We start from the raw sequence: 10,773 nt of genomic DNA, 5'->3' as shown, positions 1-10,773 counted from the left end.
AACTCTAATTTCAACTTTAATCCAAACTAACTAATATTCCCTTTTCTCCTCTGTCTTCTTATTTTGCTTTTGGTTTGGGGTGTTTGAGTGGGTGGGGTTGTTTGTTTGTTTGTTTTTGAGAGAGGATTTTTCTATGTACCTCCGGCTGTTCTGGAACTTGTGCTGTAGACCAATCTAGCCAAACACTCAGAAATCTGTCTGCCTATGCCTCTCCTGAGTGCTTGAATTAAAGGTGTAAATCACCATGCCTGCAACCCCCAAAATCTCTGTATTCTTGTGTCTATTACTTTAATTTATTCCCCTCTAGATTATATCAGTATTGCACCCCTAGCTTTCTGATGTACAGTATTACACTGCTTCAATCCAAACTTTCTTCAAGTATAACTAGAGAAACTCCCCAAGAGTATGAAATGTGATATTTATGTCTATCACTAATTCAAAGCTCCCAAAAGTGCCACACTCTCAATATGATGAGTAAGCCTGTATTTAGAGTACATGTCCTGCTTTCCTTTATATCATGTATTTCAGGCATCCTATCTGCTGGTTTCAAATAAAAATATGTGATATCCTAAAAGAATTAAAAACAAAAGGCAATAATACCTTATAAATAACTATTTTGTATGGTTTTGAAGTCATGAGGAAAAGACAGGTGTTTGAATTTGAGTATCTGTCCTTATAAGTTTTTATAGGATGCAATATAGAATGTTCTACAAGATTGTCTGAGTCATTTCTTAATAAAGCCTTGAAAGTGTGGAGGTCTATCTTCCAAAAGGCCTGAAGAGGAAAGGAAGGCCCAGTAGAAGTGGAAGGCCTTTGAGTGTGCGGTAGCGAGTCACCCTGGCATTTTCCAAACGTACATTTTAGCAGGTTAATCAACCACAGAGTTGCAAAGTCAGGCTCATCCCTGGACCATGGGATTCCATATGGCTCTACATAATGAAAGAGTTTGTGCAAAGCAAATTTCCACTTGGTGCCTTGCTTTCTTGTCAAAGCCTAGTTTTATTCCTTCCTTTGTTAACTGGCTTTATTACAGAAGAGAGGCTGTGGATGAGACAGAAAAACATGAAAAGATTAAATGGAGGCCAATGTAGAAAAATTATCAAGAAGGAAGAAACTATACAGACGACCTCAGAAAACCAAGCTTTCTAGTGATTTTCACTTTACAGCCTCACTGGACCAAGTGAGTCAGACACACGCTGGGAAGCAAATTGATCCTGAGAAAACATCTTCTGTAACATAGAATGCCCACCTTGCATTTCTTCTAGAACCAATCTGTTTCCAACACACTTCTTTCTGTGGTATATGTTTTCAATAATAGGATCTAGAGTTCTTATGCAGTTTCCACTAATGAAAATATCGTTCTGAGAAAAAGATTCAGATACTAGACCTATTCTCTGTCTGGAAAAATATCAACATTTTATGAAAACTTTCTTAATGAGAGTTCTCACATAAGGTTTGTTACTTGCCACTTTTTAACAATAAATTGCAATTTGGGGAGTATATGCAAAAAGAATACAAAATTATATATAATATGCAGTTATGGGTGACTATGGAACACATTTAGTTCCCTGATTTGCTCTGTGCATTATTAAGTAAGCAAACACCTTGTATAAGGAAAATTGTGTATAGCCTAAAAGTTTATGCTAAGTTCTTCTATTATATATAAACCTAGTAAGTAGACAAGAAAAAGTATTTATCTAAATATGCTGCCTTACTTGTTCATATTGTTACATGGTAACTGAATTCAAAAGTCATGTCCAATCACAGCTAAGCCACTATGCATCAGCTTAGAAGTGCCGAAGGAATTTGCATACTGAGTTTGTTGCTGTATTCAAACACTGATGGAATTATAACACAGGGTAAAATTTGTAAACCACAGATCATATAAACAATTGTTAAATCAATAACTATACTGAAGTCAAATAATTTTATATATTTCTTACATTTTTGCTACGGTATTTTTCAGACCATTTCTTTCCCTTTGTATAATTTCAATTCATCACTAGCATGTTTGACATGAAAATGAAGTAAATTCTTCCATTTCCTAAAAAAGAAAATTTATGACAGATTTACTAAACTTCATATTTGAAAAGTTACTTGGTAGTTTTCTTTAATCCCAGTTGATTTCTTAGACACACTTAAAAATCCTCTCTCTTTGGCATTTGGAAGTGGCTTTTAATATGACTTCAGAATTGTAAATGGTTCTCTATATTGATGATTGAAATTTGTGTGGTTTTCCACCTCTAGATCAGTGTGGGGACAGCATTTTGTTCAAAGAATTTTTATTAGAAGTGTACTGAGCTAAAGTCATTTTCTCCTGACAGCATACTTTACAGAATATGCATTTTGTAAACCCAATTTATATTTTCCTTAACAAACATATTCTTAGTATCTATATAGCTTTATCAATATGAAGCTTCTACCATTTTTTGGGGACGACAGACCAAAAGGTCAACGAGATAGATAGGTACTGAAAGGAACAAAAATTGACCAGTTGAAAAGCAATAGAAAATACCTGAGACTAAGAAAAAATGGAGAGAGTAAGATTCATCTAAACACAGCGGCCATTGTGTTAATCCAATTGTGTTGTCAATCAGGCTAAAAGAAAATATGTCTCACATGTCTATGGTCCAACCTCACACCGAAGGCTATCAGTCTTCAGACCTTGTTTAAGCAATCAATTTGTCAAAGGTTGATTAAGTAACATAAACTAAACTTGAGTGGTCAAAAAATAAGAAGATAAATCATCCTCTGGAGAGATGACTTCGTAGATACACAACCTGTGTGATCTGCAGGAACCACACACTTCAAAAGGCCTCTGGCTTAGGGTAATATTCTCCTGTTGCCACTGTGACATTCTTAACAGGCTGTTGGTTATGCTGACAACCATGGTTTTCTCCCTCTTCAGGTTGTTCTTATTTGTATGTTAAATAAATTGTCATTTCAGATTGCCTTTAGCACTGGTCAAAAGGAGTGATTTACACTGTGTAGCTGGTATTTGAATCATTTCTCTGCAACACTGGACTAAAGTATAGCACTAACTTCACTGGTGTTCACTAAAATGCAATTGGACCTTTTTTTGTAGATCCCTAGACACCAGTAATCCACCTATTTGTAGCTCATAGAAAAAAGTACAGGCATTTAACTTTAAATCTTGGGGACAGAAGTCATAGCTAGATTAATTTATTTTTCCTACCCACCAATGCTTTAGATTTATATCTATGCCCCTGTATATATGGTGTTGGAGCGTGCCTCTTGCTGTTGTGTAGGTATGACTAAATACTGTCTCATGCATGGCATCCAGCATCATTTGTCTTAGGTTCTCCAGGCTGGCTGTATACATGACAGCACACAGTGACAGTAATTTGCACTGATCTGCCCCCACTGGTAGTCTCACTGCTACAAATAGCAATTGATTATTATGTTGCCATGTTATTGACTGTCACAATGAACACAAGCTTTATTTCATTTTTAAAGGAACAAGCTGAAGATTTGTTCACATGAAAGCAAAATGGGAAAATATTAATTTTTAAGAATTATTTGCAGTCACAAATACAACTAAATTTTGGTCATAAAACATTTATTTTACTTTAAATCATGATGAACAACAGCAACAACAGCAACTACTCTGTTGTGGCATTTATTTATAGTGTAATATAAATAAATAATTTCCCAAACCTGCAAGAAAATATGTAAAACTGAAACCTTTCTCTGTTCCTAATTGCAGGGGAAAGGAATAGAAATGACTATGCATCCTTCCTTTTCTAACTTATCCTTCACCCATGCCTTGGCCTTCACTCTTTGTTGAAAAAGAACTTGGAAGCCACTTTATTCACATATATTCACTGACCCCGCTGATACTTAGAAGTCTGGGTTCCCTGAGGTTCTAAAATACAATATCCTTTCTCCCTTCCCATTCCAAGCCAAGCAGGAAATGTCCTTGTGTTCCAAACTTCAGTAATGCAGATGCAAAGTTACCATGTATAACACTCACACATGTGCCCTAATCATGAGCCTGAGGTCTTAGGAACTATTAGTTTGACTTCTTAAATTCTTCGAATATCACCTCTAGTAGGTAGCTACTTTCATTTATTTTATTATGTCATCAGAACTCCATAAGCTTGTTTGTTCTACCAATATGCTACGACTGTCTTAAACTAGAGATTCAAGTCATATTTCAAATAGAGTTCAGAGCACTTATTTTTCTCTCTCTAAACTTTCATTTTCATTTTTTCCATTTGTTTGATTAGATTTTTTCTTTATTTGCTTTTCAAATGTTATTTCCTTTCCTGGTTTCCCCTCCAAAAACCCCATTCCCCTATAGGCTCCCCCAACCCCCTGCTCACCAACCCACCCACTACCGTTTCCTGGCCCTGACATTACACTACAATGGAGCATAGAGCCTTCACAGGACCAAGGGTCTCTCATCCCATTGATGACTGACTAGGCCATCCTCTGCTACATATGCAGCTAGAGTCTTGAGTCCCACCATGTGTACTCTTTGGTTGTTAATTTAGTCCCAGGGAGCTCTGGGGATACGGTTCGTTCCTATATTGCTCCTCCTATTGGGCTATAAACCCCTTCAATACCTTGGGTCCTTTCCATAGCCCTTTCATTGGGGACCCTGTGCTCAATCCCATGGATGGCTATGAGCATCCACTTCTGTATTTGTCAGACACTGGCAGAGCCTCTCAGGAGACAGCTATATCGGACTCCTGTCAGCAACCATTTGTTGGCATCCATAATAGTGTCTTGGTTTGTTGGTTGTATATGGGATGGATCCCCAGGTAGGGCAGTCTCTGGATGGACATTCCCTCAGTCTCTGCTCCATATTTTGTCTCTGTAACTCCTTCCATGGGTGTTTTGTACCCCCTTCTAAGAAGGATCGAAGTATCCAAACTTTGGTCTTCCATCTTCTTGAGTTTCATGTTGTTTATGAATTGTATCTTGGGTATTCTGAGCTTCTGGGCTTATATCCACTTATCAGTGAGTGCATATCATGTGTATTCTTTTGTGATTTTCAGTCAGAATGATATCCTTCAGATCCATCCATTTGCCTAAGAATTTAATAAATTCATTGTTTTTAATAGCTGAGGAGTACTCCATTGTGAAAATGTATCACATTTTCTGTATTCACTCCTCTGTTGAAGGATATCTGGGTTCTTTCCAGCTTCTGGCTATTATAAATAAGTCTGCTATGAACATAGTAGAGCATGTGTCCTTATTACATGTTGGAGCATCTTCTGGGTATATGCCCAGGACTGTATTGCTGGATCCTCAGGTAATACTATGTTCAATTTTCTGAGGAACTGCCAAACCAATTTCCTTGTACAAAGCTCAAGTCCAAGTGGATTAAGGAACTCCACATAAAACCAGAAACATTGAAACTTACAGAGGAGAAAGTGGGGAAAGGCTTCAGACATATGGGTACAGGGGGGAAATTCCTTAACAGAACACCAATGTCTTGTGCTGTAAGTTCGAGAATCAATAAATGGGTCCTCACAACATTGAAAACCTTCTGTAAGGCAAAAGAAACCACCATTAAGACAAAAAGACAACCAACAGATTGGGAAAGTATATTTACCAATCCTAAATCCGATAGAGGGCTAATATCCAATATATACAAAGAACTCAAGAAGTTAGACTCCAGAGAACCAAATGACCCTGTTAAAAAATCGGGTACCAAGCTAAACAAAGAATTCTCAACTGAGGAATACTGAAGGGCTGAGAAGCACCTAAAGAAATGTTCAATGCCCTTAGCCATCAGTGAAATGCAAATAAAAACAACCCTGAGATTCCACCTAACCTCAGCCAGAATGGCTAAGATCAAAAATTTCAGGTGACAGCTGATGCTGGTGAGGATTTGGAGAAAGAACACTCCTCCACTGCTGGTGGGATTGCAAGCTGGTACAGAGTACTTTTTTTTTTTTTTTTTAAGAACATAAAACTACATGAAATCCAACAGGCTTTAGTGCCTGGTATTCTGAGTAGCTCTATGCCCAACTCTGAATATGCTGGGTAACAGGGGGCAGTAGTTTGACATTGAGATCTTCAACCTCATACTGATCTGAGACATCAACAGTAGGTTACTCTAGCTTGGAGCAATAGAAGTTTTAAGATGCTATTTTGATGTCTTAGGATTTATTAGATTTTCCTTATTGTGTCCTATACAAAATAGAAAAGGTACATCTAATTCCGGACATACTCCCCTTCCTGTTCTGAATTCTACTCTCAAAAGAGGAATTCAGATATTTATAGCCAAAAGAGCAACTGTGTCTTCCACTCTGAGACAACTTAGTGTCTAAATGGCTATGAAACCATATTTTTAAAAAATATCTCCATTAATCATTTGAGAATTTCATGCAACAAATCTTCATGTTTAGCCCCTGATTCTAACTTTAATTTGTTTAAAGATCAAACTCACTTTTCACCTCCCAACTTCATGACCTCTTTATTTAGTAAGACCAACCATTTTGTGTATTTGAAATGCATCTGTATTATAATTATTGTCATTGTCTATAGATAATTTAACTTTTTCTCTTGAGTGATAAAGCAAGTACAAAGCATAAAGGATTTCACAGCAGAAGTAAAGAAATTAAGTCTCAGGCTTTGCTTAACACTTTGGGTACTTTGTCTTAGTCCCTGTCCAAACTGCTTAGAAGTACCTATGCTAGAGGCCACACAGAATAATAAAATATTGAGTAAACTAAAGCTATCAACTACTATTCAAAGATATTTCTTTCAAGTGTTTTCAAGTCGGACATTAGTTGTCAAACATGAGCATTTTTCCTAAGAGAGCTACTCAGATGATGCACTGCACAACAAAAGGTATATGATATTTGTTAGTAGAAAGAAAATGACAGGTAATATTGCTTTCATAGTCATAACATGATTCAAATCAATGCTAAGAGCTATGTGTTTATCAATTAGCATTATTTCTCTATCTCTCTCTCTGACTCCCTATATTGTTGTAATTTCATCAAATAGTCATTTGCTTTTATATGGTAATAATCCCTTCATTTTCCTTCCTTTTATCTGTATCTTTGTATGCTATTTGTTGTTCTGCTAAATCCTTATTACAGAGGCCTATGAGTTCCAAGAGATTGATGAATAATTTGAAACGTTTTATCCCTGAGCTTCAAAAAAGTGCTACAAATAATTATAAGTAAATATCTTCTGTGGTGTCCCATATCAATCCCATCCTGCTCTATGCTGTTTGTACTTTAGATAGAGAAGGAAGCAGCCAGACCCTGTGTACCAGCGCTTGCTGCATAAAGGAGACAGATGTTTTGGTTTGCACTGCTTTTTCTTCCCTCTGCTCTGTTCTTTCTGGCAGCCTGATCTGTTCACTACAATACGTTCCACGGTTAGTCAAGCCTGTAATTTCACAAGGTACAGTTAATTATTGATCAATCAAAATGAACTTCATAATCCTTTTGGCAACTTGTTCTGCACTTGAACTTCTCTCTTGCCCATAAAATAGCTTAATGGTCTGCAGTATAATGAACATGAAGGAGATGAACTAATGTTCAAAGAACTCAGCAAATCCTACCTTTCCTGTGAGTGCCAATTCAGGATTATTCCTCCTAGCACACGACATACTCCCTATCCTTCTGCAACTCCTCAGCAAAGATAAAAGTCAGCTCTAAACCCTGTTCCCATCAGACACAAAGAATTTTCATATCTTCTCTAAGACTGTGGCTCCATTTAAAATACTTGATTTTTACATACAATATTTTATTATATGTTTTACTTTTAATATATAAATCAATTTTACAAAATAAAAATATTTCACATAAGCCACAAGGCATAAATATTTGTGCGAGTGTAACTGCTCTTCTGAACAGGCAATTCGCTTAAATATTTAAAAAAATCTAAATGGGCTGTATATCATAGACTAGTCTCTATTATCCTCTTTTCTCTTGTTAGTGACTGCATGGGGAAAAATACCCCAAATTACATACATTGTATATCCAAAATTAAACTGGCTGCTTACTATCCACTTATTCAGTCAACATTTACTGAGTGTCAAATTGTCTTTCTAAGGGCAAGCAGAAATTTAAGACTGGTGTGTGTGTGTGTGTGTGTGTGTGTGTGTGTGTGTGTGTGTGTGTAACAGAGCTCTGGCTGTCCTGAAAATTGCTTTATAGATCAGTCTAGCCTTTGGAAACCAATTAGGTGCTTTCTCAGAATACTGGGAATATTTCTACCTCAAACCCCAGCTATACTACTCTTAGGCATATATGCGAAAGATGCCCCACTCTACCACAAGGACATTTGCTCAACTATGTTCGTAGCAGCTTTATTTGTCATAGCCAGAAACTGGAAACATCCTAGATGTTCGTCAAATCAAGAAAGGATAAAGACAATGTGCTACATCTACACACTGGAATACTATTCATCTATTAAAAACAAAGACATCATGAATTTTGCAAGCAAATGGATAGAACTTGAGAATATCCTCCTGAGTGAGGTAACCCAGTACCAAAAGGAGATGCATGGCATGTACTCATTTATATAGATATTAGCCATAAAGTACTGGATACCCACATGATATTCCATAGACCCACAGAAGCTAAAAAAAGGAAGTCCCAAGCACAGATGCATTAATCTCACATAGAAGGGCAAGCAAAATAGTCATAGGAGATAGATGGAGCGAGGGAACAGGGTGGAAGAGGAGATAGGGAGGAGAATTTGGGGCAAGTGTCAGGATCAGGTGTGATGAAGGACAAGATGGCTAGATGGCCATGAAAATTAATGGAAATCTGCAGCTGGTAAGGGTTGGAGGTGGGTAGGTGGCATCTCAAGGGCATGCCAGAGTCCTGGGATGGGGACGGTTCCCAGGAAACAATGGGAGTAACTTTAGCTGAGACTCATAGCAGTGGGGAATTAGATCTGAAGAAGCCACACCCTGTAGCCATGCAGGAAGGGATAAGGACACCAAGCAACACACAAAGTTTCAATCCAAAATGTATCTTCTGGACAAGGAATTCCAGGCCAAAGATAGAACAGAGACTGAAGGAATGGTCAATCAATAACTTGAGAGCCATCCCATAGGCAAACACCAATCCCTGACACTACTAATAACACTCTGTTTTCTTCCAGACAGGATCCTCACGTACCTGTCCTGTGAGCAGCTCTACCCAGCAGCTGACTGAAACAGATGCAGAGATCCACAGCCAAACATTAGATGGAGCTTGAAGGCTCTTTTGGAAAAGCAAATGGGATTGAGGGCCCTGAAGGAGATAGGAACTCTACAGGAAGACCAACAGAGTCAGGTAACCTGGATCTTTGGGGGCTCTCAGAGACTGAATCACCAACCAAAGAGCATACATAGGCTGGGGCTAGGTTCCCCCACATTAAGCAGATGTGTAGCTCAGTCTTCATGTGGACCCCCTAACAACTAAAGCACAAGCTATCCCTAAAGCTATTGCCTGTCTGTCAAAACTGTTCCACTAACTGGGCTCCCTTGACTGGCCTCTATGGGAGAGGATGCACCTAGCCCAGCATAAACTTGATGTGCCAGGGTCAGGGGGTATATCCACTGGTGCCTTTACCCTATCAGAAAAGAAGGGGAAGGGCAATGGGGGGGTAATATGTAAGGAGGGAGGCTGAGATAGGGAAAGTGATTGGGGTATAAAGTGAATCAATTAGTTAATTAATTAATGAAAAATATTTAAACAGTGGTGTATGGATGTTAGTGCATAATGGCATCATTTATAGTGGAAGAACTAAGAAAGGTCTATGGCTAAGAACACTTGAAGAGTGTAAAATAATTGTCTAGTTTATCAAGCTCACTCAGTCTGCCATCCTAAAGTGTTTTCCTACAATCTGTGTATTCTTTCTGTTACCCAGACAACCCTCAGCCTCTGCATCAAATTCTGAATGTCCCTATGTTTATAGAGCTATGCTTGCCATCACAAAGAAATTAAGGAGTCATAGTCCTTTCCTACAGGTTCTGCCGGTACCACCAGTTTCTCTACTTGGTTTCCATTAAAGGAACTAAGTCCTAGGGTTGCCTCTTTTTTCCATAAAATACAGGTATGTAATTTTGCTTTTATGTAAATACTAACATATAGAGAGAAACCCAGGAGATTTAAAGTTTCCCAAGAAATATTTTAAATACATTGACTATGAATTCAGCATTAAAGACATTTACTTTTGGTAGGATAGTGGCAAACTAAACAAGAAAAGTAAAGTAAAAATGTCAGCTGCCCCAAAGATAAAGACCATTTGCAACTGAAAGAATCAAGAAGAGTTCTAGATTTTGTGGCCATTTGTACTGCAGTGTCTAAGGATAATCACTTCCAAGTGCAGAGAAGCTGGAGGAGATCAAACAGCAAACACAAGAGGGGTGGGGAGACTCAGCAGCAAAGACTGACAGGAAATGTGGATGTGGTGGTTTCAGTGAGAATGGATCATATCTTTGGATGCTTGATCTCCAGTTGATGAAACCCTTTGGGAAGGATTAGGACATGCAGCACTGTGTAGGAACTTTGAAGTTTTTAAAGTTTCCCTCCATCCTCAATTAGCTCTCCAATCTATCTATCTATCTATCTATCTATCTATCTATCTATCTATCTATCTATCTGCCTACCTACCTACCAACCTACCTACCTACCTACCAATCGACTGATCTATCAATCTATCGATCTGCTCTATTTCCATCCCTCTCTCCACCCACTTGTGGATCAGATGTAAATTCTCAGATAATACTACAATGCAATGCCTGCCTACTTTACTGCTGTCTTTGTAACTCTCTGGGACCATAAG

This window comes from Mus caroli, chromosome 2, assembly GCF_900094665.2.
Source record: "Mus caroli chromosome 2, CAROLI_EIJ_v1.1, whole genome shotgun sequence".
Taxonomy (NCBI): Eukaryota; Metazoa; Chordata; class Mammalia; order Rodentia; family Muridae; genus Mus; species Mus caroli.
The sequence above is the reverse complement of the archived record's forward strand: the minus strand, read 5'-3'. Positions refer to the sequence as shown.